General features: G+C 46.1%; 1 protein-coding gene and 1 non-coding gene across 5 annotated transcripts in view; one reads left to right on the top strand and one right to left on the bottom strand.

The window, feature by feature from the left end:
• si:dkey-118j18.2 overlaps nucleotides 1-27,325 on the bottom strand; it is a 126,589-nt gene that overhangs the window by 36,287 nt on the left and 62,977 nt on the right. The gene's annotated exons all lie outside the window — the stretch shown is intronic.
• Nucleotides 21,432-21,505, top strand: trnat-ggu. The gene has a single exon. It is a non-coding gene; the product is annotated as a tRNA-Thr (tRNA).

Below are 27,325 nucleotides of genomic sequence, written 5' to 3'. Positions count from 1 at the left end.
AGGACGGTGTCGAAGGTGGTGGGGTCCAGGGTCAAACCAGGATGGGGGCTTGCGATCTTTGGGGTCGGGGTAGAACCGGGGGTACAGGAGGCTAGGGAGGCCGGAATACTGGCCTTTGCGTCCCTAGTGGCTCGACGAAGGATATTAATTCAATGGAAGGACGCGAGGCCTCCAAGCGTTGAAACTTGGATTAACGATATGGCTAGCTATATTCAGCTAGAAAGGATCAAATTTGCCCTGAGAGGGTCGGTACAGGGATTCGCCAGGCGGTGGCAACCTTTCCTTGACTTTTAGATCAGAGATAGACGTTCGGGGTCGTGGCAGCAGCAACCCGGGGGGGGGGGGGGGGGGAGGGGGGGGGGAGGGAGGGGAGGGAGGGGGCAGCAAGGGTCGTGGGAGGACATGCACGACTGTAACGCGGGCAAGTCTGCTCGCTGCTCATGTCTGAAACTGTAGGCTGCCTTGTTTGTTAAGGTTGTCTGGGGGGGGGGGGGGGGGGGGGGGGGGAGGACTGGTGCGCGCGCGAGAGGGCGGGCGAGGGAGGGACATTTGCCTAGAGGGATTGTGTTGTAAATAATTTAAAAATTAGTAGGGGTAAATGTTTGTATGGAAAAACTCTTTCAATAAAAATTATTTAAAAAAAAAAAAAAAATTAATTCCTGGATTCTTCCAGAGAAAGGTGGATTAGTTAAAACAATTTTTGACTTCCGCTCACCTCAAAAATAAAAAGTTCTCAATGCTCCGAGTGGATTGCAAAATGAGGGAACATTGGGGGGGGGGGGGGGGGGGGGGGGGAGAGAAATCAGGATATTGAACTTATGATCAGCCATGATCATGATGAATGGTGGAGCAGGCTTGGAGGCCTCCTCCTGCTTCTATTTTCTATGTATCATGATATAGGCTTTGCAACATCAATAGATCAATTTGCGCACTCCGCAAGACCCAACAGTCAGAACATCATTTGGTTCACTAATGTTCTTTAGGGAAGGAAATCTGTCATCCTTACCGAGTCTGGCCTACATGTGATTCCAGATCCACAGCAATGTGTTTGACTCTTAAATGCCCTCAGCGACGCTCACATCCCATTTGTCCCTTTTCCCACAGGTGGTACGGCAAGATGCGGAGGTTAAGATGAGACGGTATAAAATAACTGATATTGCATGATTATAGATTACGATGGGCAGGATTGTATAAAATAGCATTAAAAAAAAAAAGAGTACACGAGGAGGCAAAATTAGACCCCATAAAATAGAAAGTCTCACAGGATGCTGGGATTGCAGCCAACACTTTGGCTCATGAAATTAGAGGTCATATGGTGCATGCCAAAGCCTGAAAGTACAAATGGTTAATCTCTTCATTAATTACACATTTACTCTCTATTTAACAAGCCCTGCTCAAGGAATGGCACAGTGGTTAGCACTGCTGCCTCACAGAGCCAGGGACCCGGGTTCAATTCCTTGGGTGACCTTGTGGAGTTTGCGCTTCCTCCCAGTGTCTCTCCTCCGGGTGCTCCAGTTTCCTCCCACAGTCCAAAGATGTGTAGGTTAGGTGCGTTGGCCATGCTAAATTGCCCCTTTGCGTCCCATAGGTTAAGTGGGGTTATGGGGGTGGGATACAGTGGGGGCCTCCGTTTGGTGCTCCTTGCAAGAGTCGATGCAGGCTCGATGGGCTGGGTGGCCTCCTTCTGCACTGTAGGGATTCCATGAAGTACTAGGAGTCTAATGAGGTTCAAATTTTCTTTTTGCTGATTATCTCTGAAACTTTATCCTTTTAAAGGCTCAAATTCTTTTCTCTCGTTTTCTGATGCTAAAAGTAAAAACTGTAAACACGAGGAAAAATATGGCTTCATAGGTTGGTTATATAAACTGATTTTATAGGTCTCTCAAGTACTCCATTCCCAGTGTTATTATAAATTTTGCTAACACTAATTTAACCAATTCTTTTATTCCACCGAGTGTTTGAAATATTTTTGAAGCAAGATGGAGGGGGAAATGAGTGGAGTTATGGTCAGTTCTGCAGAATTTGGCGATTCGGAGGTCCTATACTTGGAATACAGAATACCTAACTGGAATTTTGGTAAGCATCACTATTTGGCAAAAGTGAGACATAGCATAAAATCAATATCAGCAAACAGCTGCTATGAATCGATTCAAATGGTCTCTGGGTCTAGCAGGTCAGTAGCAAGCTCATACCAAGATAGAATTTCATTGGTGCATGGGCACTTGGATTTTACAGAAACTCAATTTAAAGCTCTTTCTCCAAGTGGTCCGCAGGCTGGTCCAAACTGCACGTCATGGACCCATCAAGGCCACAGGAAAGAAATGGGCAGAACTCTCATCCCTCTTGGAGTGATGTCACACAACCAGACTGGCTCCATGTGCACAGAATGAGGTGTTATAAAACTACATTGTTGCTCATGCTTAAAAGTAACATTAATCATGCTTATAAGTAAGATGTTATAAAAATAATAATATAATAATAACTTATTGTCACAAGTAGGCTTCAATGAAGTTACTGTGAAAAGCCCCTAGTCGCCACATTCCGGTGCCTGTTCAGGGAGGCCGGTACGGGAATTGAACCCACGCGGCTGGCCTTGTTCTGCATTACAAGTCAGCTATTTAGCCCACTGTGCTAAACTAGCCCCAACAACATTACAACTGACAACTGAGGGGTCAGATTTTCAACACTTGTGGGGATAGGAACAAAGAAGAAATGTGAAGCCCAACTGGAGACTTAAGCTCTCCAACTTGGAACCAGACACCACCTCATTGGTGTCTCATTAAAAGCAACGCCATGCTTCCTTGCTGATCATAAGTCCACGCCTCCTTGGCAGGGCCATGGGAGGATTCTGCCTTTAGTCTCTTTTAAGGAGTACAGGCGTCGTAGGCATGAGTCACTTCTTCCCAAGCAGTCAGAATTAATGCATGAACCTGCACAGTGAATGTCCACCAGTTCTTCAATTGCAAGAATGCATTAGTCAAGGAGTTTTTCATGGAGTTTATGATAAGAGTTTTTCGAGGAGGTCACAAAGATGGTTGATGCAGGTAGGGCAGTGGATGTTGTCTGTATGGACTTCAGCAAGGCCTTTGACAAGGTCCCTCATGGCAGGCTGATACAAAAGGTGAAGTCACACGGGATCGGAGTGAGCTGGCAAGATGGATACAGAACTGGCTAGGTCATAGAAGGCAGAGAGTAGCAATGGAAGGGTGCTTTTCTGATTGGAGGGCTATGACGAGTGGTGTTCCGCAGGGATCAGTGCTGGGACCTTTGCTGTTCGTAGTATAGATAAAGGGTTGGAAGAAAATGTGACTGGTTTGATTAGTAAGTTTGCGGAGGACACAAAGGATGGTAGAATTGCTGATAGCGATGAGGACTGTGAGAGGATACAGCAGGATTTAGATTGTTTGGAGATTTGGGTGGAGAAATGGCAGATGAGTTTAATCTGGCCAAATGTGAGAATGCATTTTGGAAGATCTAACGCAGGTAGGAAATAGACAGTGAATGGTAGAACCCTCAAGAGTATTGACAGTCAGAGATCTAGGTGTACAGGTCCCTGAAAGGAGCAACACAGGTGGAGAAGGTAATCAAGAAGGCTAACGGCATGCTTGCCTTCATTGGCCAGGGCATTGAATATAAAAATTGGCAAGTTATGTTGCAGCTGTATAGAACCTTAGTTAGGCCACAATTGGAGTATGGTGTTCAATTCTGGTTGCCACACTACCAGAAAGATGTGGAGGCTTTAGAGAGGGTGCAGAAGAGATTTACCAGGATGTTGCCTGGTATGGTGGGCATTAGCTATGAGGAGGGGTTGAATAAACTCGGTTTGTTCTCACTGGAATGACGGAGGTTGAGGGGCGACCTGATAGAGGTCTACAAAATTTTGAGGGGCATAGACAGAATGGATAGTCAGAGGCTTTTTCCCAGGGTAGAGGTAGTGGGTGTCCATAACTCGCTGCCGGAGGAGGTGGTGGAAGCAGGGACGATAGTGATGTTTAAGGGACATCTTGAGAAATACATGAATATGATGGGAATAGAGGGATACGGACCCCGGAAGTGCAGAAGATTTTAGTTTAGACAGGCAGCATGGTCGGCACAGACAATAGGGCCGAAGGGCCTGTTCCTGTGCTGTACTTTTCTTTGTTCTTAAGCCTAAGCCCATCTTACACAGACTCCTATGTGCATGGATCTCTAGCAAGGACTTCCAAATAGTGATGAGGAATGGCAACCCAAGCCTGCAATCACATTCCAAGGACACCAAGAGCAACTGTTGGCTGAGACTCAGGATCAAACCCAAGACTATCTGAATTTCCATGGATACATAATGGGAGATCTGGTACCCCACCCAAAAAATCAGATTCAATGATTAGGGCCCAATTTCTAAACGTTAATATGCAGGAAATGAGTGAGGACAAACCTGCCAGTTATTGCCCAGCCTTGTTGTCTTTGAGAAGGGTGAGCAATAACTGATGCAACTGAATAGCCTGCTAAGCCACTTCAGAGGCTGTTCAGAGACTACCACGTTGGTGTGGGGCTGGAATCATCTGTTGATCAGATCAGGTAATTCCCTGAAGGAATTAGTGAACCAGTTGGGTTTTTTTGACACAGCTTTAAGGAAGCTTCTTCCAGTTCTGGCCTTTTATTTCCAGATTTATTTTTAAAAACTGGAGCTGAACTCAAACTGCCATAATAAATTTGAACTCCTATTCTCTTAATTAGCCAGGGTATCTAAAGTCCAGTAAAATAATAACTACATGCATACTGATTATTCCTGAACTATACATAATGGGCAGAATTTTATCCTTGGTGTATCATTTCTGACAGCGGAACATGAAGTGGGTGCTATTTCAGCTCTCCTGCTTTTAGCTTGTTCCCACGCAATTACAATTAAAATTTTAAATGCCAGTGCTGTGTGCATTCACACGCGGAGGGAAGTTTTTCAGAACCAGGCACATGGGCATAAAGGAGCCTCCTGGACACACCTCATGGATGCTTCTTCATCAACTTTCTTGCCCATCTCCACTGCCTTAATGTATGACATATCGATGGCAGAAAGGATGTTTCTCCAAATTTAAATTTCATTTACAGGTATTTCACATTACTGATTTCACTTTTTAAATCTGTAATACTCTGTATTCTGATGAATACTCTTATGAACTGTTATTTGGTGGGACTAGCTTGGTTGGCACGCATGGATGGTTACAGGGGAGTTGGATATTCTTGATTGTTAAAGAAACAATGTGTCTTTTTGCGTTCACTTCTTATTGAAAGTTCCAGATCGTGTCTTTTGATTTGCTCGCCACTCTAAGGCGAGCTCAGCTGGCCATCCCTTCTGGACAAGGACAACATCCAACATCCCTCTCAGCGGGGATAATTGTAGTTGTAGATGGACTCAATAGGCCTGCAAGGACTCTGCCAGCCAACATCCTGAGATGGACCCACACATGGACAGTACTGGCAATACCCTTTAAGCCCCTCATTGTTTTTACTTTGACTGCTCTGACTGTTCCCACCACACCCAGGACACCAGGCCACTTCACTCCTCCATGCCTTAACCCCACCCCTCTGTCTTCCTTGGATCCCTCTTGCACTCCGCCATGCCTCTTACTCCACTCAACACCTCCACCATTTTACCTCTCTTCACACCCCCACCTCACTACCGACTTGCCTTTGCAGGTGCCTAGCCGCCATTCGCCTCTCAAGTACCGTAGCACGGTGGTTAGCATTACTGCCTCAGCGCCAGGGATCGGGGTTCGATTCTGGCCTCGGGTGACTGTTGGGCGGAGTTTGCACTTTCTCCCCGTATCTGCATGGGTGACCTCCGGTTTACTCCCACAGTCCAAAGATGTACAGTGGACAGGCCATGTTAAATTGCCACTCAAGTGTCCAAAAGATTAGGTGGGGTTACAGGGATAGGGTGGAGGGGTGAGCCTAGGTAAGGTGTTCCGTTAGAGGGCCAGTGCACTCGATGGGCCGACTGCCTCCTTCTGCACTGTAGGGTTTTTTATGAATACTCTTATGAATTGTTTTTCACCTGTCTCTCCTCATTCCCTGTTTCTTTTGTCTACAAGGCCCACTTCTTGCTGCTTCATCCTTATTTCTACTAAACTGACGACAGAATTTCCATTCCTTTCTTGCACATTAGTTCACATTGTTAACCATTCTCTCTCTCTTTGGGTTCAGTCCTATTCTTCAAATTTCCTGTCATCTGACCTTTCATTAATAGAAATTCTTCCTTCCTTGCAAAGCACCACTCCATCATCAATACCTCCTTCCACTCCACAGTCCTCGAACATGTTGTTGCCTCCCAAATTGGTCTGTGTGGAGTTTGCATGTTCTCCCCTCGTCTGCCTGGGTTTCTTCTGGGTGCTCCGGTTTTCTCCCACAGTCCAAAGATGCGGTGGGTAGGTGGATTGGAAAATGCTAAATTGCCCCATGGTGTCCAAAAAGGTTATGGGGGGGTGTTACTGGGTTACAGTGATAGGGTGCAGGTGTGGGCCTAGGTAGGGCGCAGAGTTGGTGCAGACTCGATGGGCTGATTGGTCTCCTTCTGCTCTGGATTGATTCTGTGATTCTTTGAAATCAACGCACATCTTTCCTGCAAGCCAATGACTGACATCCTCCAATCAGCTTTGCATCCGCCATTCTACCTTCAACTGTGCTGGGACTAGTGTCCTGTTGAATTAAATAACTAGCCTGAAGGCTGGGCTTTACACTAAACTATTGTGGTTGGGAGGGATGGGGAGCGTTCAGATGAAGGAAAATTTAGGAAATTAAAAGAAAGGACATAGCAATAGTGCAGGTTGGCAATTGGGATAATGATAACCAAAGTGTGACGGCAAGGGGCAGGGTGTACAAACACAAGTGTGTGTCAGCAAATAGGGCTAGAGTAGGAAAAATGGCAAACTGACAAAATTAAAGGCTCTTTTTCGGAATGCGCACAACATCCATAATAAGTGAACTGCTGGCATAAATATAAATAAATGGGTATGATCTGACAGCCATTACAGAGGCGTGGTTGAAACGTGATCAAGGCTTGGAATTGACAGGAATACTTGACATTTCAAAAGGATAGGCAGAAAAGTGGGGTTGCTAGGTTAATCAAGGATATGATTAGCGCAGTAGTGAGAAATGATATTGGCTCAGATCAAGATGTAGCATGTGTTTGTGTGGAGATAAGAAATAGGAAGGGAAATAAATCATTGATGAGAGTGGTCTTCAAGCTCCCCAACAGTAACTACACTGTCAAGTGGGTGGCATGCTGGCACGGTGATTAACACTGCTGCCTCACCGTGTCAGAGAGCCGGGTTCAATTCCGGCCTTGGCTGACGGTCTGCGTAACAAAGACAAGTACAGCACAGGAACAGGCTCTTCGGTCCTTAAAGCCTGTGCCGATCATGATGCCCTAACTCGGTCCATATCCCTCTATTTCCTCCCTATTCATGTACCCATTCAAATGCCTTTGAAATGTTGCTAATGTACCTGCTTCCACCAAATCCTCTGGCAGGGCGTTCCAGACACCCACCACTCTCTGCGTGAAAAACGTAGCCCACACTCTCCCTTAAACGTCCCCCCTCTCACCTTCAACCTGTGCCCCTTTGTAATTGACTCTTCCACCCTTGGAAAAAGTCTCTGACTATCCACCCTGTCTATGCCTCTCATAATTTTGTAGACCACTATCAGGTCTCCCCTCAGCCTCCGTCTTTCCAGTGAAAACAATCCTAGTTTATTCAACCTCTCCACATAGCCAACACCCTCAAGACCAGGAAACATCCTGGTGAACCTTCTTTGCACTCTTTCCAAAACTTCCACGTCCTTCTGTTAATGTGGTGACCAGAACTGCACACAATAATCCAAATGCGGCCCAACCAAGGTTTTATATGATTTCCCAACTCCTGTGCTCAATTCTCCGGCTGATGAAGGCAAGCATGCCATATGCCTTCAATCACCTTGGCCACCCAGTGTTAACCTAGGTCTCTGGCACTGAGACAGCAGTGCTAACCGCAGTCCCTGGCATTGTGAAGCAGCAGTGTCAACCCAGGTCTCTGGCTGTGAGAAACAGCAGTGCTAACCCAGGTCCCTGACGCTGTAAGGCAGCAGTGTTCATCCGGACCACTGGCACTGTGCGGCAGCAGTGTTAACCTGGGTCTCTGGCATTGTGAGACAGCGGTGTTAACCCGGGTCCCTGTTACTGTGAGACAGCAGTGCTAACCCCAGTCCCTGGCGTTGTGAGGAAGCAGTATCAACCCGGGTCTCTTGCTTTGTGAAACAGCAGTGCTAACCCGGGTCCCTGGCACTGTGAGACAGCGGTGTTAATCCGGGTCCCTGGTGCTGTGAGTCAGCAGTACTAACCCCAGTCCATGGCGCCGAGGCAGCAGTGTTAATCCGGGTCCCTGGCATTGTGAGGCAGTAGTGCTAACCTGGATCCCTGGCACTGAGGCAGCAGTGCTAACCAGGATCCCTGGTGCTGAGAGACAGCAATGCTAACCCGGATCCCTGGTGCTGAGTCAGCGTGCTAACCCCGTAACGTTTGTACGTTCTTCAGTGTTTGTGTGGGTTTCCTCCCGCGGTCCAAAGATGAGCAGGTTAGGTAGATTAGCTATGCTAAATTGCCCCTTAGTGTCCAAAAAGTATGGTTTGGTTAAGTGGTTATGGGGCAGAGTAGTGAGCTGGGAGGAGTATTCTTTCAGCGGGTTGGTACAGACTCGATGGGCAGGATTAATTAATGAGGCGCAGCCACGTGGTGTACACATAGCTGGTGGCCGTGTTGGGTGCCCCCTGGACAAAAAGGAAACCCTGGAGCCCTGGGGTCCGACCTCATGGCGAGAGCGGCGACTGTGGCTATTTTGGACGGCCCCCTAATGAAGGGAAACCCTGGAGTGCAGGGGCGCGTCCACCAGGTAAGTATGGGTGACCCCACAGGACCGGGGGGGGGGGGGGGGGGGGCAAAAAAACCCCACCAGGATTGTTACCTGGAACGTAAGGGGACTCAACGGCCCGGTGAAAAGATCCAGGGTCTTCACCCACCTAAGAAGCCTAAAAGCAGACATAATCTACCTACAAGAGACGTACCTGAGGGAGAAGGACCGACTGCTGGTAAGAAAGGGCTGGGTGGTGTAGAAGTGGATTTCATTTGGAACTTCGCTGATAGGGTTAATATAACAGTTCTGAAAAGCTCTGTGAAAGAGATGTCAACAGGTCAAGGGATGAAATAAAGGGAGCGTGTTCTGACCGGCATCTGTGAAAGCAGAGATGTCAGAAGGTCATGGGATGGAAAAAGGGGAGTGTGGCTTTAGTACTATTTAATGTTCTGACCCGCATCTGTGAAAGCAGAGAGGTCAAAAAGTCAAAGAATGGAATGAATGGGAAGCGTTACTTTATTGCGGAGATAGCGCAATTAAGCTCGTTTGACCAGTTGAAACAAATAAACATTGGCCATGGGATACAAAAACCTTTGTAACAATATTAATAGTGACTCGTGCTAATGATTATGTCAAAAATAACCTCCCGACCTCGAAGAATAATTCCATATATGTACATGTTCTGGATCCTTGCCAAATCATAGGTGTATCTAGGAATTTAAGGGGACCACCCCTAAGCTGTAAAATGTATAAAAATACAGTCCTTATTCTGGGACTTTGGCACTTCTCGAAGGTAGTTACCCGACTGCTTAGAGATTTGTCCCGGCCGTGAATAAACGAATATTCGTTACTGACGTGTTCGAGTGTTTTACTTCTGGACTGACGATCAGATACGTGAAAGCGCAATTCACAGTGGGACAGACATACCACTCATGCTACGGGACGAGGTCTAGGGGGGGTAGCAATATTAATTAGCAAGAGGATGAGGTTTACGGAAACCAAGACAGTTACGGACCCAGGGGGACAGTACGTCATGGTCAGCGGTGTCCTGGAAGGGGCACCGGTCGTACTGGTAAATGTGTACGCTCCCAACTGGGACAACACAGAATTCATTTTCTTTCCTTTTAATTCATTTTAAATTTAGAGTACCCAATTCATTTTTTCCAATTAAGGGGCAATTTAGTGTGGCTAATCCACCTAATCTGCACATCTTTGGTTTGTGGGGGTGAAACCCACGCAAACACAGGGACAATGTGCAAACTCCACACGGACAGTGATCCAGAGCCGGGATCGAACCTGGGACCTCGGCGCCGTGAGGCAGCAGTGCTAACCACTGTGCCACCATGCTGCCTGGACACAGAATTCATAAAGACCATGGCAGAAATCCCCGACCTTGACACACACCGACTGATCATGGGGGGGGCGACTTCAACTGTGTACAGGACCACTGACCGACCGATCACACCCCAGAGCATTTATCCATGTTTGGACTAAAGCTGTAATGATCTCTGGAGCTGTGTGGTCCTGAGCAGGTTATTGCTGAGTAAGTGCCGATTGATCATCAACAATAACTTCTTGGCTGATGATTGAGTGGACTGATGGGCGGTAATTGATTGGGTTGGATTTGTCCTGTTTTTTTGTGGACAGGATGTATACATTTCCAGTTTCATAGTGTTGCAAGGTAATGTCGCCATAGTCCCAGATAACCATAGGCTGCTTTCCCCTTTTGAGGGGGAGAGCTGACTGATGGTGATTTAACCTGAGGGTCACCACACCTCAGGCAAGGGGAAAGGTTGAGAAGGCGGACCTTCATGAATAACTTCAGCCGGTTCAGGAATTGAACCTGCGTTGCTGGCCTTGCTCTGCATCACGACCCAGCTGTCTAGCTAAATGAGCGAGACCCCCTTGTAACAGTACTGGAACAGCTTGCTTAAAGCTGTGGCTAGTTCTGGAGCAGAAGTGTTATTGCCGGAATGTTGTCAGGGCCCATAGCCTTTGCAGTATCTAGTGCCTTTAGCAGTTTTTGACATCATAATCGAGTGAATCAAATTGACATCTGTGATGCTTGGGCTTCAGGATGAAGCACAGATGTATTGTCCACACAGAACTACTGGCTTCAATGTTTCAGCCTTGGTTTTTGCACCAATATGATGGGTTCCCCCATCACCGAGGATCGGGATATTCCAGATCTTCCCCCTCCAGTTACTTGTTTAATTGTCCACCATCATTTGTGATGTACGTGACAGGACTATAGCGCTTAGATCTGGAGCACGATCGAACGGCTTCGTCGCACCCAATTTTGTGACGCAACAAAGCTGTTAAATCTCATGAGAAGTCTCTCTTATGTTAATCTAGATCATTAGTGACCTGATGCCATAGCGTTGATGGGGTAGAGAGTTGATGTTGAGAAGTCCAAGGCAACTCCCTCCCACTGTACACCACTTGCTGTCACCTCTGGTGGGTCTGTCCTATTGGTGGAACAGGACATACTCAGGGTTGGTGATGGTCAGGTCTGGGACATCGAACGTATTATTTTGTAAGCATGACTATGTCAGGGTGTTGCTCGACTAGTCTGTGGGACAGTTCTCCCAATTTTGGCACATGCCCCAGATGTTAGCAAGGATGGCTTTTTATGGTCAACATGGCTGGCATGCCATAATTGTTTTCAGTGCTATGTTGATGTTGGGTGGTCTGCATATTTCATTCCTTTGAGACTTCATAGTGGTTTGATGCAATCAAGTTACTTGCTTGGCCATTTCAGAGTGTATTTAATGATCAGAGTCATCACATATAGACCAGACCAGGTAAGGACAGCAGGTTTCATTCCCTAAAATGGCATTAAATGGGTTGTTACAACAATCAACAATGGCTTCATAGCCACCATTACTGAGAGAAGCTTTTAATTCTAGATTTCGTTCATTTAAATTCCACCAGATGCCATAGTGGGATTTAGACATAGGTTGTCAGAGCATTAGCTTGGCCTTCTGGACTGCTAGTGCAGTAACAAAGAACAAAGAAAATTACAGCACAGGAACAGGCCCTTCGGCCCTCCCAGCCTGCGCCAATCCAGATCCTTTATCTAAACCTGTCTCCTATTTTCCAAGGTCTACTTCCCTCTGTTCCCGCCCATTCATATACCTGTCTAGATGCTTCTTAAATGATGCTATCGTGCCCGCCTCTACCACCTCCGCTGGTAAAGCGTTCCAGGCACCCACCACCCTCTGCATAAAAAACTTTCCATGCACATCTCCCTTAAACTTTCCCCTTCTCACTTTGAAATCGTGACCCATTGTAACTGACACCCCCACTCTTGGGAAAAGCTTGTTGCTATCCACCCTGTCTATACCTCTCATAATTTTGTAGACCTCAATCAGGTCCCCCCTCAACCTCCGTCTTTCCAACGAAAACAATCCTAATCTACTCAACCTTTCTTCATAGCTAGCACCCTCCATACCAGGCAACATCCTGGTGAACCTCCTCTGCACCCTCTCCAAGGCATCCACATCCTTCTGGTAATGTGACGACCAGAACTGCACGCAGTATTCCAAATGTGGCCGAACCAAAGTCCTATACAACTGTAACATGACCTGCCAACTCTTGTACTCAATACCCTGTCCGATGAAGGCAAGCATACTGTATGCCTTCTTGACCACTCTAACCTGCGTTGCCACCTTCAGGGTACAATGGACCTGAACTCCCAGATCTCTCTGCACATCAATTTTCCCCAAGACCCTTCCATTGACCATATAGTCCGCTCTTGAATTTGATCTTCCAAAATGCATCACCTCGCATTTGCCTGGATTGAACTCCATCTGCCATTTCTCTGCCCAACTCTCCAATCTATCTATATTTTGTTGTATTCTCTGACAGTCCTCCTCGCTATCTGCAACTCCACCAATCTTAGTATCATCTGCAAACTTGCTAATCAGACCACCTATACCTTCCTCCAGGTCATTTATGTAGATCACAAACAACAGTGGTCCGAGCACGGATCCCTGTGGAACACCACTAGTCACCCTTCTCCATTTTGAGACACTCCCTTCCACCACTACTCTCTGTCTCCTGTTGCCCAGCCAGTTCTTTATCCATCTAGCTAGTACAACCTGAACCCCATACGACTTCACTTTTTCCATCAACCTGCCATGGGAAACCTTATCAAACGCCTTACTAAAGTCCATGTATACGACATCTACAGCCCTTCCCTCATCAATTAACTTTGTCACTTCCTCAAAGAATTCTATTAGGTTTGTAAGACATGACCTTCCCTGCACAAAACCATGCTGCCTATTACTGATAAGTCTATTTTCTTCCAGATGTGAATAGATACTATCCCTCAGTATCTTCTCCAACAGTTTGCCTACCACTGACGTCAAGCTCACAGGTCTATAATTACCTGGATTATCCCTGCTACCCTTCTTAAACAAAGGCACAACATTAGCAATTCTCCAGTCCTCCGGGACCTCACCCGTGCTCAAGGATGCTGCAAAGATATCTGTTAAGGCCCCAGCTATTTCGACCCTCGCTTCCCTCAGTAACCTGGGACAGATCCCATCTGGTCCTGGGGACTTGTCCACCTTAATGTCTTTTAGAATACCCAAAACATCCCCCTTCCGTATGACAACTTGACCGAGAGTATTTAAACATCCATCCCTAGCCTCAACATCCGTCTTGTCCCTCTCCTTTGTGAATACCGATGCAAAGTACTCATTAAGAATCTCACCCATGTTAGCCAAAGATATTTCATGACCCCTTTTAGCCCTCTTTATTGCGCGTTTCAGATTCGTCCTACTTTCCCGATATTCCTCCAAAGCTTCATCAGTTTTGAGTTGCCTCGATCCTATGTATGCTTCCTTTTTCATCTTAGCTAGTCTCACAATTTCACCCGTCATCCATGGTTCCCTAATCTTGCCATTTCTATCTTTCATTTTCACAGGAACATGTCTGTCCTGCACTCTCATTAACCTTTCCTTAAAAGACTTCCATATTTCAAATGTGGATTTACCCTTAAACAGCTGCTCCCAATCCACATTCCCTAGCTCCTGCCGAATTTTGTTATACTCTGCCTTTCCCCAATTTAGCACTCTTCCTTTCAGACCCCTCCTGTCCTTGTCCATGAGTATTCTAAAACTTACGGAATTGTGATCGCTATTCCCAAAGTAATCACCGACTGAAACATCAACCACCTGGCCGGGATCATTCCCCAATACCAGGTCCAGTATGGCTCCTTCCCGAGTTAGACTATTTACATACTGCTCTAAAAAACTCTCCTGGATGCTCCTTACAAACTCTGCTCCATCTACGCCTCCAACACTACACGAATCCCATTCAATGTTGGGGAAGTTAAAATCTCCCATCACAACCACCCTATTGCTCCTACATTTTTCTATAATCTGTCTGCATATTTGTACCTCTACTTCATGCTCGCTTTTGGGAGGCCTGTAGTAAAGTCCCAACAATGTTACTGCACCCTTCCTATTTCTCAGCTCCACCCATATTGCCTCAGTGCTCGAATCCTCCATCGTGCCCTCCTTAATCACAGCTGTAATATCATCTCTGACGAGTAATGCAACTCCTCCACCCCTTCTACCTCCCTCTCTATCCCTCCTGAAACATCTATACCCTGGGATATTCAGTTGCCAGTCCTGCCCTTCCCTCAACCAAGTCTCAGTAATACCAATAGCATCATATTCCCAGGTACTGATCCAAGCCCTAAGTTCATCTGCCTTACCTGCTACACTTCTCGCATTAAAACAAATGCACCTCATTTGGTAACATTACCAATATGTCACTGCCTCCCCACCGTCTTCGTTTATTTGCTCCTGAAACCTTCATCCATGCCTCTTACCTCAACTCAATTTTTCCAATGCACTCCTAGCTGGCTTCCCATTTTCTACCCTTGTAAAACTTGAAGTCTTGCAAAATTCTGATGCCCATGTCCAAACTCACACCAAGTCACATTCACCCGGGCCGAACGGTGGCACAGTGGTTAGTACTGCTGCCTCACAGCGCCGAGGTCCCAGGTTCGATCCCGGCCCCAGGTCACTATTCGTGTGGAGTTTGCACATTCTCCCAGTGTCTGCATGGGTCTCACCCCCACAACCCAAAAGATGAGCAAGATAGGTGGATTGGACATACTAAATTGCCCCTTAATTGGGAAAAAAAAAATTGATACTCTAAATTTAAAAAAAAGTCACATTCATCCTCCACCACTGTGGTCATTGACCTACATAGCTCCTGGTAAAGCAACACCTCCATTACAATACTCATTGTTTCAAATCCCTCTAGCCTACACCAGACAAAGCAAAACAAACCAAGGCAAAGCTGCCCACTCAAAGGACACCCAATCCATGAATATTCACTCTCTCTACCACCAACGCACAGTGGCAGCAGTGTGTACCATCTACAAGATGCATTGCAGGAACCCACCAAGGCTCCTTCGGCAGCACTTTCCAAACCCACAATCTCTACCATTTAAAAGGACAAGGGCAATTGTGGGTGTACCTACACCACATGGACTGTAGCAGTTCAAGACAGCAGCTCACGAGCTATTCATTTAGCAGTGCTTAATTTGTGTACATGCATCTTATTTCCTGGTATTGCTGGGTTGTGCCCCTCACTTCTTTTCATTCCAAGAAGCATTCCAGACTGAACCAAAGTAATTTAGAAAAAATATATAGTTTACTGTTTCTTATTTACCTCTGGAACTACCACCTAATAATTGGTATTCTAAATACTATATATACTAAAAGCTTATAGCACTCACACACTTTAGCAGAGAATAATTTAACAGCTTTGGGTCTTGGAAGGGAATGCAGGCGATCAGCTGCTTGTTACTTAAAATGTTAACAAAAGCATAAATAAAATTGCATTTACAGAGCAACATCTGAAGCCTCAAAACATCCAAAAAGTATATTACAGTTAATGAAATCCCTCTTGGAAAGAAAGGTGGCCAATCTTTACATAACTAGATCCCAAAAGTGGCATTGGAAAAAAAAACAGATCAATAGTTTTAGTTGTTGATTGAGCGATAAAACGCTGGTCTGTGAAAGGTTTTAAACAAGAAGGTAATTTTAAATTGCAGGTTTTGGAATTGGAATGGTGGCCAACATAGGTTAGCAAGGTCAGATGGTGTGGTGGCATTGCCGATCGCCAATCCAACAATATTCTTTACCAGGCAATGAGAGGTGAAGGCCTCATCATTGGCCCTCCTCCCCTCGTGAGCATTTTCGATACCCCAAAAATCACCACCATTGGGTCCGGCCTGACCTCTACCCCCACAATCTTCGATAGCATCCCGAATACCCCCAGTACCTCTCCAACTTCTCGCAGCCCCAGAATATATGCATATGATTTGCTGGTCCTCACCCACACCTCTCACACTCGTCTTCCACCCCCTGGAAGAGCCCACTCATCCTCACCCGAGTCATATGCACCACCTTAAATTGAATCAAACTCACCCTCATACACGAGGAAGTTGAATTTACCCTCTGCATCGCCACACTCCCCATCCTATCTCCACCCCCTCCTCCCATTTATTCTTAATCCTCACCATCTTTACTCCCCCGGCCTTCCATATATATCACCAATCCTGCCCTTCCCTTCCACACTTGGGGGCAGCTTGACCTTCAGGAAGCAAAGTACTGTACACACCCCTGTCTGCATCAATGAGGCAGAGGTGGAGATGACGACAGCGTCAAATTCCTAGGTGTGCACATCACCAAAAATCTGTCCTGGTCCACCCACGCCAATGCTACCACCAAGAAAGCACAACAGCACCTTTACTTCCTCAGGAAACTAAGGAAGTCTGGCATGTCCATACTGACTATTACCAACTTTCACAGATGCACCATAGAAAGCATCCTATCTGGCTGCATCGCAGCCTGGTTTGGCAATTGCTCGGCCCAGGACCGCAAGAAATTTCAGAGTCGTGAACACAGCCCAGTCCATCATACAAACCCGCCTCCCATCCATTGACTACACCTCCTGCTGCCTTGGGAAAACGGACAGCATAATCAAAGACCCCTCCCACCCGGCTTACTAACTCTTCCAACTTCTTCCATCGGGCAGGTGATATAAAAGTCTAAGAACATGCACAAACAGATTCAAAAACAGCTTCTTTCACGCTGTTACCAGACTCCTAAACGATCCTTGTGGACCTTGTGTTGCCCTATTATGTATTTTCTTTTCCTTTCATGTACTACATGATCTGTTTGAGCTGCTTGCAGAAAAATACTTTTCACTGCATCTCGGTACACGTATCTATAAACAAATCCAAATCCAATCTAAATCCAGCAACTGCTCTAACAAAGTGTACTCCGGCAGCTTGGGAAACCCTCTCCATTCCTTCTGTGCAAAATCACTCACTTGCATATACATGAATTTGCTTCCTTTTGGCAGCTCCACCCTCTCCCGCAGCTTTTCCAGACCTACAAACCTCTCCTCCAGGTACAAATCCCTCACCAGCCCCACTTCCCTCTACTTGCTATACATGCCATCCACCTCCCCTGGCTTATACCCATGGTTCTCACAATGGTGTCAGCACCGACATTCCTTCCATCCTAAAGTGTCTCCTCAACTAGTTGCACACCCTAATCGTGGACTGCGTCAGGCTCACCGTGTACCTCCCAGGTGTTAGCGGAAGCGACGGCGTAACCATGGCCCTCAGGACTGCTCCTCCGTCCTAACCCACTCTAACCCCTCTCCTTTCCACCACCATCGCACTTCTCCGCATTTGCCGTCCAGTAGAAATGCAACAGGTTTGTTAGCGCCGACTCCCCTTTCTGCCTCTTTACCCTAGGTGCCTTCCCAGCCAATATGAACTCCGAAATTGCTGCGTCCAGTTTCCGGAAAAAGGCCTTTGGGATAAAGATCGGGAGGTTCTGGAATACAACAGGAACCTTGGCAGAACGTTTATTGGACCCACCCGCCAATGTCAGGTGTAATATATCCATCTCTTAAAATCCATCCTAACCTCCTCCACCAACGTTGTCAGGTTCCACTTGTGCATCGTCGCCCACTCCCCCATGACCTGGACCACCAGATACCTAAACATGTCCCTGGCTGCCCTAAATGGCAACGCCTCCAGATTGGCACCCCGACCACCCGCATTCACGGGAACACCTCACTCTTTCCGACATTCAACTTCTAACCCAAGAAAGCCCAGAACCTCTCCAGTATGTCCATAATTCTCCCCATATCTCCAATGAGTTCAACATGAACAGCAGCAGGTCGTCTGTATATAGAGACACCCGATGTTCACTACTGCTCCTCACAATCCCCTGCCACTCTACTGACCCCTATAGCAATCGCCAAGGGCTCTATCACCAGTGCAAACAACAATGACGACAGCGGACACCCCTGCCTCATTCCCTTGTGCAACCTGAAACTTGGTGAACTCATCTCATTTGTCCTTACACTCGTCATGGGGGCCACATACAACAGACACACCCACGCTGCAAACTTCGGGCCAAACTCGAACCTTCCCAGAATCTCAAACAGGTACTTCCACTCCACCTAGTTGAAAGCCTTCTACGCATCCATATAGATCACCACCTCTGGTAACTGCCCCATCAACAGGGTCAAAATCACATTTAATAGCCTCCTGATGTTACTCGAGCTGCCTGCCCCTTACAAAACGCGTTTGGTGCTTTGCGACCATCCTCAGAATGTATCCTCCCATCCTCCTCACCACTAACTTGGCAAACACTTCACATCCGTGTTTTGCAGAGAAATGGATCTATACGACCCTCACTCCAACGGGTCCTTCCCTTCTTTGGGATTATAGTGATCGATGCCTGGGTCTGTCTTCGGTAGCTCCCCATTCTCCAATACCTCGCTAAATATCCCCAGCAAATGAGGTACCTACATCATCGCGAACCCCTTGTCCACCAAAAGCCCCAAATCCAACTTCCATTCCGGCCTCTGTGCCTGCGTCGAGCTAAGTCTAACCTCCACCCAGTGCAGCGCATGATCAGACATCATGATTCTCGCGTACTCCGGCTCAGCTCACAACAAAAAAGTGAATTCTGGAATATACCTGAGATACACGAGGAGGAGTACCCCTCTCTCCCGGCTTCCTAACCCTCTACGGATCCACCATTCCCATCCGTTCCATAAACCCACCCAAGTCCTTAGTCATCGCCAATCTTCCCATTGCCTTATGGTGTGGCCTACCCACCCTCAGTTCCAGCATGCAGTTGCCCAAGACCGGAATCATTCCCAGCAGCCCTATCACAAACCTCACGTTGTCCCAATTCAGTGCATAATCAATCACTAGCACCACCGACGTCCCCTCCAAAACCTTGCTCACTATAACAACGCTCCGCCCCCCCCCCCCCCCCCCCGAACCACTTGGCCATCCCCATGGCCACATCCCCCACCCCACTTACGTTCATCAGCATTACCTGCCAGCGTGGTAGCCCCTGTTGAAGGCTCCAGCAGCAGGGTAGCATGGTGGGGCAGCAGGGTAGCATGGTGGTTAGCATAAATGCTTCACAGCTCCAGGGTCCCAGGTTCGATTCCCGGCTGGGTCACTGTCTGTGTGGAGTCTGCACGTCCTCCCCCTGTGTGCGTGGGTTTCCTCCGGGTGCTCCGGTTTCCTCCCACAGTCCAAAGATGTGCGGGTTAGGTGGATTGGCCATGCTAAATTGCCCGTAGTGTCCTAATAAAAGTAAGGTTAAGGGGGGGGGTTGTTGGGTTACGGGTATGGGGTGGATACGTGGGTTTGAGTAGGGTGATCATGGCTCGGCACAACATTGAGGGCCGAAGGGCCTGTTCTGTGCTGTACTGTTCTATGTTCTATGTTCTATAGACAACCCCCCCCGCCCCCACCCACCTTCCCCTCCCTGGTCTGTGCTAACAGTTCCCCATGGACCCCACCTTCCCCCACAAAGACAAATCCAAAGGTCACCCCCCAAAAACACCACAGATGGCGGGGGAGGGGTTTGCAAAGTTCCAGCTTCTCCGACTCCCAGCATTCAATTCTCCCCCAGTTTATGATCTCTAATAAAGTAATTGGCCTCTTCCGGGAGACAGAGAAACTGGAAAGTCAGAGATCAGAAAATAATGGATGGTGAGCGGGGTGTTCGGGTTGGGTGACTTTGTCATTGTTTGGTAGGAGGCAAAAAAAGTATGTAAGGGGCTACTCCTCTCTTCTTTCCTCCCCCCCCCCCCCCAGCCGTCTGTGGTCCATGAAAACATCTCCTTCACACCTTCAACTACACTTTCCTGTCAAAATTACCCCACTTTCAAGTAAAAAGAGTTCAAACCAACGCCTTCGAGCCGGAGCTGCCCTGTGTGCGACCATTGAAAGAAAATGAAATGAATTAAATGTCACTCCGTGGCTGCCACTGGAAGTCCATGGGGTGATTTATTGCCCATCCCTAAATTTGCTTGAACTTTCTAGGACATTTACTTAACAGTCAACCACATTGCTGTGGATCTGGAGTCACATGTAGGCCAGGCCAGGTAAGGATGGCAGATTCCCTTCCTTAAAGGACATTAGCGAACCAGATTGGTTTATACAACAATGGTGATTGGTATACTTTAAAATCCAGATTTTATTGGATTTAAATATCGCTATCTGCTGTGGTGGGATTAAGTGCATTTCCCTGGATTACTAGTCCAGTGACATCACCAGTACCTTCCTAGAGGAAACTGAAGCTCATCAAGACAAGCAGGCAGACAACAAATAAACGTAGCAGGCAGACAATTAATAAACATATTAATAATCTTTAATTTAATGCAAATGGAGAGCAATAATTGGGTATACAAAAGGCTTGCACTGAAACTTGGGTACAGTTGAGTTGAGGTGTCTGCTTGCAATATTTAATCTGTTTAGATTGTGTAAGAATTGGTTCCAGTGCAATCCTTCACTAAGTGGCTTTCTAGAGTACAGGTATAAGACTGTTCCCCCTTTATTTAACCATCAAAATTTGAGCTGCTCACAGCCAGTGAAGAAAATCCTGGACCTTATACTTCTCAACTGCTTTTTGCCTTGTAAATAAATCAATTATGTATGAATATATTTTGTTCCATTGTGGTTTCATTGACCTTCAAACATACAAGGGATCGAAAATCAAGATTTCCCCCCATCAGAAATAGATGCCCAATCTTGCACTTTGTTATAGTTACTTAAAGATAATTTGTTTGCAGTTTTAAACTTCATCAATGACTAACTAATGAAAGTGTGGCATGTGTGAAATTTGTAGATATATTACCCATCCCACCTCAGAACAAATTTTGCCCCAGCTCTGATTCTTACTGGGTATTACAAATTCAAGTTCAGTGTCGATACTTTTCTTGGAAGTAACTGATCGCCCTGAATCTAAAAGCGATCCAAATATCTTGTCCTTTATGGGAGGTGGTTATCAGCTTGTACAATAGCATAATCCTAATTTGTTAATTGTGGAGCATTTTCAGAATTTAGCCTATCTCCAGTATTCAACACACCCTACTGCACACAATTTCCAACCTCTTTCAAAACCTACTCAGCCTTACATAAACTGCAGCAGAGTACTTAATCTTAGCCTATTCCTCTCTCTTTTTAACCTCTTTGCTCTCAAACAACAATGCTGTGCCGTGGCTTAGTTGGTTAAAGCGCCTGTCCGGTAAACAGGAGATTCTGGGTTTGAATCCCAGCGGTGCCTGCTGTTTGGGTGGCACGGTGGCACAGTGGCTAGCACTGTTGTTTCACCGTGCCAGGGTCCCGGGTTCAATTGCCGCTTGGGTCACTGCCTGTGCAGAGTCTGCACGTTCTTCCTGTGTTTGCGTGGGTTTCCTCCGGCTGCTCCGATTTCCTCCCACAAGTCCGAAAGACGTGCTTGTTAGGTGAACTGGACATTCTGAATTCACCGTCTATGTACCCGAACAGGCTCGCAGTGTTGTGACTAGGGGATTTCACAGTAACTTCAATGCAGTGTTAATGTACGCCTACTTGTGACACTAATAAAATATTATTATATATCCAGTTCCTTTCAAGTAGTTAATCAATGGCATGTCAAAATTCTGGGAATCATAATGTTGCAATGTATTATAAAATGGAGATATTCAAAAGCAGTTCAGAGGAAGGACAAACAATAGATAAAATACGACACAAGTTGTTGAAAATAAACGATAATGGCTAATACATTGACTGGAAGTTATGTAACAAAGATTGTAAATAATGTTCAGTCTAAAGATGGATATGGAAGGCTTGTAGGAGCAAGGCTCAAGTTAGAAATTGGATGTTAGCAGAACAACCAGAAGCAGTTCAAATGCAATTAGTGCGAAGTTACCATTATATCCTCCAGTCAGTCCCGAGATCACTCTGTTTATGCAAGTTAACAAATTTGATACGGTCATGGCATGGAGGATGATTTGAAAAAAAAAAATTTAAACTGTATGATAAAATTGAAAAGGTCCAAAATAAAATAATATTTAGCAACCAAGTAATTGTGAATTTGGTTTTGAGTAGCACAAAATGCAATATAAATTTTGAACTGAATTTCAGTGGATCACTATCCGTGAACAAAATAGTCAGTTATCAGTGCAAAAATAAAATTACTTTGTAATATCAATGTTAGTTTTGTTATTAATATTAGGGATATCAGAGAGCTAAGTTATACTGTACCATCAGACCAGTTACTATGTTTTTTAGAAAATATCTTATTCAAGGTATTTTCACATATACACACACAACAAAAAAAAACAGAACAGCAGAACTTCTGACGCCAACCTGATCCCGCCTTCCCCATTTTAACCCCCTTTCTCCCCACCCCAACTTCACTCTCCCCCCTTGCAGACCCCTCAATTCTCCTTAAATAAATCAATAAATGGCTTCCACCTCCTGGTGAACTCCTCTGCCGACTCTCTCAAAGCTAACTTACCTTCTACAGCCTCAGGAATTCTGCCAGGTCGCTCATCCCACTTCCGCTTTCAGTGGCTGCGTCACTCTAGCAAAATCGGTCTCAGGGAGGCAAAGGCCAAAACATTGGCCTCTCACCCCCTGGACTCTGGGTCTTCCGACGCCCCAAATATCACCACCTCTGGACTCGGAACCGCCTCCACACCCAGCAGGAAAAAATGGCATCTCTCTCCTTACAGTCCCGAAACTGCAGGTACCTAAAGCCATTCTCCCTGGGTAACTCATACACTCCCTCCAGCCCCGCAAATTTGCCCTTATAAACAACTCGCCGAAGCGCTCAATCCCCGCCTGCTGCCACCCCCTAAACCTCGCATTCAGCCCCGCCGGCATGCAAACCTACGGTTATTACAGATCAGCACCCACACAGAGGCACCCTCAGCCCACAATACTGTCTCCACTTCCCCCACAACCTTGGAACTGACACCATCACTGGGCTCATGGAGTAGCTGGCCAGCGAGAACATTAAAGGCGCCAACAAAGCCCTCAAAAACATATCCCTGCACGAAGCTGCCTCCACCCATCCCCACACCGACCCCTTCCCCACGACCCATTTTCTTACCATAGCAATGTTCGCCACCCAATAATAGTTCACCATGTTTAGCAATGCCAGCCCCCCTCCTCCACTCTAAAAAAAAGCCCGCCGCACCCGCGAGGTCTTCCCAGCCCACACGAACCCAGAGATCAGCCCATTGACCGTCCTAAAAAATGACTTGGGTGCAAAGATTGGGAGGTTCTGAAATACAAACAGAAACCTCAGCAGCACACTGTCATTTTCACTGTCTGCACCTGCCCTGCCAGTAACAGTTGCAGCACATTCCACCTCTTAAAAGTCCACCATCATCTGCTCCACCAGCTGCGCCAAGTTTAATTTATGCAACTCCACGCAACTTGGTTACCATCATACCTGAAACTCGCCCCCGCCACCCTAAACGGCAACTCCCCTAGTACCGAGTCTTGTCCCCTGGCCTCAATTGGGAACACCTCACTCTTTCCCATATTCAATAGGTGTCCTGAAACCCAGCCAAATTCCCCTAAGATTTCCATGATGCCTCTGATGCTGCCCACTGGGTCTGAAATATATAATAACAGGTTGTCCACATACAATGAAACCCTAAATTGGAACAGTTACTGTTACCAAAAAGTAATGAATTATAAGTGAAGTGCTTTGGGACATTTGAGCGGTGATGAAACACGATACAAATTCAGATCTTGCTCGCAAGTTCCAATGCTCTCTGACCAACATTCCCCCAATCAATTTTGCCAACAGAAGTAAAAAATATAAAGAATGTTAATGTGGATTGTGGGAAACCATCAGGCAGGAAAATTAGCAGGACGAATCTTGAAATTGCACATACCATGTTATTCAACCTTCAATGTACAAAATTTGAGGAGCAGAGGGGATGCAATGCTGTGCAAAATCCCTTTTCATCTTCTTGGAAAAAAGATTTTTGATGGAATCATAACCCTAATGCATTCATCATTGTCTGAAAAATCCAGTCCAAATATTAAAAATCAGAAACTGTTGTAATCTGCTCAATCCATCCAACTTTGAGAAACAATAGTGGAATTACAATACCAACTGTACAGTACAACTGCAGACCATCTAAGTTGAAAAATAGTCACACATATAGTCACTATAACTATTTAATATTCAGAAAGTTTTCAAAAAGTAAAAAAGAGTATAAGCGAACACATTCAAACTACATTCGCCTTTCATTTAAATAAAAGCAAAATACTGCGAATGCTGGAAATTTGAAATAAAACAAAATGTTGGAAAATCTCAGCAGGTCTGGCAGCATCTGTGGGTAGAGAAACAGAATTAAAGCTTAGAGTCCATATGACTCTTCTTCAGAGCTGAAAAATCATCTCCTTTAATTTCTTTCGTCTAGAATTATTTAATTAGTTCTGCCAGTCCTCCTATATCTATCCCAAACTGGCATTGTCAAGTTTGAACTTTGGCAGCATGCCCGCCTTCTGACCATCAGCAGTTTCAAAACCAACCTTAGTTCTAATCCCACACAAGCACTTTCCAATACTAAACGTAACATTTATTTTGCTAGATATGGGTGATTTTAATCTCATTCTGAAACAGCCTAGCAATCCATTCAGTTGCATCCAATTTCTTCAAAAAAGTTTAAGAATAAAACTTGACAGACCATCCAGCATTGACCAAGGCTTTGGGCTAAATCAACCTTTGGTATACCCTGTCAACTCTGCAACGTTCTCCTCGTAAACACCTGGGGTCTTGTTTGTGAACAGTTTTCACAATTTTGGCACAAGTCAAGCAACAGCTTAATATACTCACAGAATCAATCCCTTTAGCCAAACCTTCATCATACTCCTTGGGATGACCTATTACACAGGTAAGAAAGACGCAGGAGAGGTGGCAGCACAGTGAATAAGTGCTTTTACACCATAAGACATAGGAGCAGAATTAGGCCACTCAGCCCATCAAGTCTGCTCTGCCATTCAAGCTTGGCTGATATTTTTCTCATCCCCATTCTCTTGCATTCTCCCCATACCCCCTGATCCCCTTATTAATCAAGAACCTATCTATCACTGTCTTAAAAACACTCAGTGATTTGACCTCCACAGCCTTCTGCGGCAAAGAGTTCCACAGATTCACCACCCTCTAGCTGAAGTAATTACTCATCTCTGTTTTGAAGGATCGTCCCTTTAGTCTGAGATTGTGCCCTCTGGGTCTAGTCTTTCCCCGACAAGTGGAAACATCCGCTCCACGTCCATTCTATCCAGGCCTCAACGGGTCCTGTAAGTTTCAATAAGATCTCCCCTCATCCTTCCAGACACCTACAAGTACAAGTACAGAGTCCTTAACCGTTCCTCATATGACTAGTTCTTTATTCCTGGGATCATTCTTGTGAACCTCCTCTGGACAGTTCTGACAGTCCTCAAATGATTCTGGGCCCCATGAAGTCCCATGGTACTAAGTCAAACATGGACAAGGAAGCCTCCTGCTGATTACAGCCTACCGACCTTCACTCAGGTAATGAAGCAGTTGTCTTCCATGTAGGCATCACTTGCAAAGAAACACTGTGAAAGGACACATCATTTATTCTGGGTGGAAAAAAAATCAATATCCATCACCAAGAATTTGCTGACAAGTCCGGAAGTAAATATCTGCCAGGCTGGGTCTACAGCAGCAGATGGTGAGAGATACAATCCTGAGGAAAACCTACATGACATCTACCTCACTGAATTACCTGTCACAAATGCTTTTGTTTATAACAATACTGAGAGGCATGAGTCCAGGATATTCATTGTGGAAACAAAGTCCTGAATTCACACTTAGGATACCCTTATCGTGTTCTGTGGTATTACCACCGTGATGGATTCAGAGCATATCTGTCAGCTTAAAACTGGACATCTACAAGACATTGTAGGGTATAAGCAGCAGAACTGTGCAGGTTAGATGGACTGGCCGTTCTAAATTTTGCCGTAATGTCCAAAGCTTAGGTGGGGTTATGGGGATAGGGCAGGAGAGTGGGCCTAGGGTGGTGCAGACGCGATGGGCCGAATGACTTCCTTCTGCACTTACAGGGATTCTATGAATTGTATTCCACCACAATCTGCATTGCTGACATGGTGCTAAAGAAGGAGACCCAAAAGCTTACCAGTTTGGGCAGAACCAAAACATGTGCATGTGGTTTGCCAGCCCCCCAGCGCACTGCTTGCATCTATCCTCTGCCCACGGAAAGAAGCCGCTCATCTTAGCCTTGTCCAGGTGAGCCCTATGCACGATCTTCAGCTGGATTAGGCTAAGCCACGCATAAGAAGATGTAGCATTCACCCTACAAAGAGCCTCACTTCACACTTCCATCATCCACTATAGGTCCCAACTTCCCCTCCCACTGGAACAGATTCCTCTGGCAGGTTCCACTCATGGATGCCAGACATATGACCCTGCTCCGACCCCTGGAGGCAATTGAACAATTTCGACCCGGAAAGTCCAAATTTCACCACCAGTTCCTCCAAGCTGGCAAACCGTCCCTCCACAAACAAACCCCAAATCCCTCGAGCCCCTTCCCTCCCCACAACCCAAACGTGGTATCTAGTCTTGATGGCTTAAATAAATTATCAGAAATAGGGGCCAACCTCGATATGGATCCAAGCTTAAAGTGCTGCTTGAATTGTCTCCATATCCCAAGAGTGGACACAATCACCCGGTTCCAAGAGTATTGTGCCGGAGAGAATGGAAGCAAGGCCGTCACCAACGCACCCAAACTAGATCCCTTGCATCACCTCACCTTCATCCGTCCCCATATGGAACCCTGATCAATACACCACCCCGGCACCTTCTCAACATTGGCCGTCCAATAATAAAAAAGCAAATTGGACTGTATCCCTTTGAAGAACTGTCTTGTGGAATCCTCGGGGCCCTGCCCGCCCATACAAAGGATGATATCAGCCTATTAACCTTAACAAAATAAGATTTAGGGAGAAAAACGGAAGACAATGAAAAGGAAACAAAAATATTAGGAGAACATTCATTTTAATAGACTGGACTCTGCCCGCCAAGGACAGGATGGTTGTCCCACTTTTGCAA

Source organism: Scyliorhinus canicula, chromosome 5, assembly GCF_902713615.1.
Source record: "Scyliorhinus canicula chromosome 5, sScyCan1.1, whole genome shotgun sequence".
Lineage (NCBI taxonomy): Eukaryota > Metazoa > Chordata > Chondrichthyes > Carcharhiniformes > Scyliorhinidae > Scyliorhinus > Scyliorhinus canicula.
This window is presented reverse-complemented; position numbering and strand designations above follow the sequence as displayed.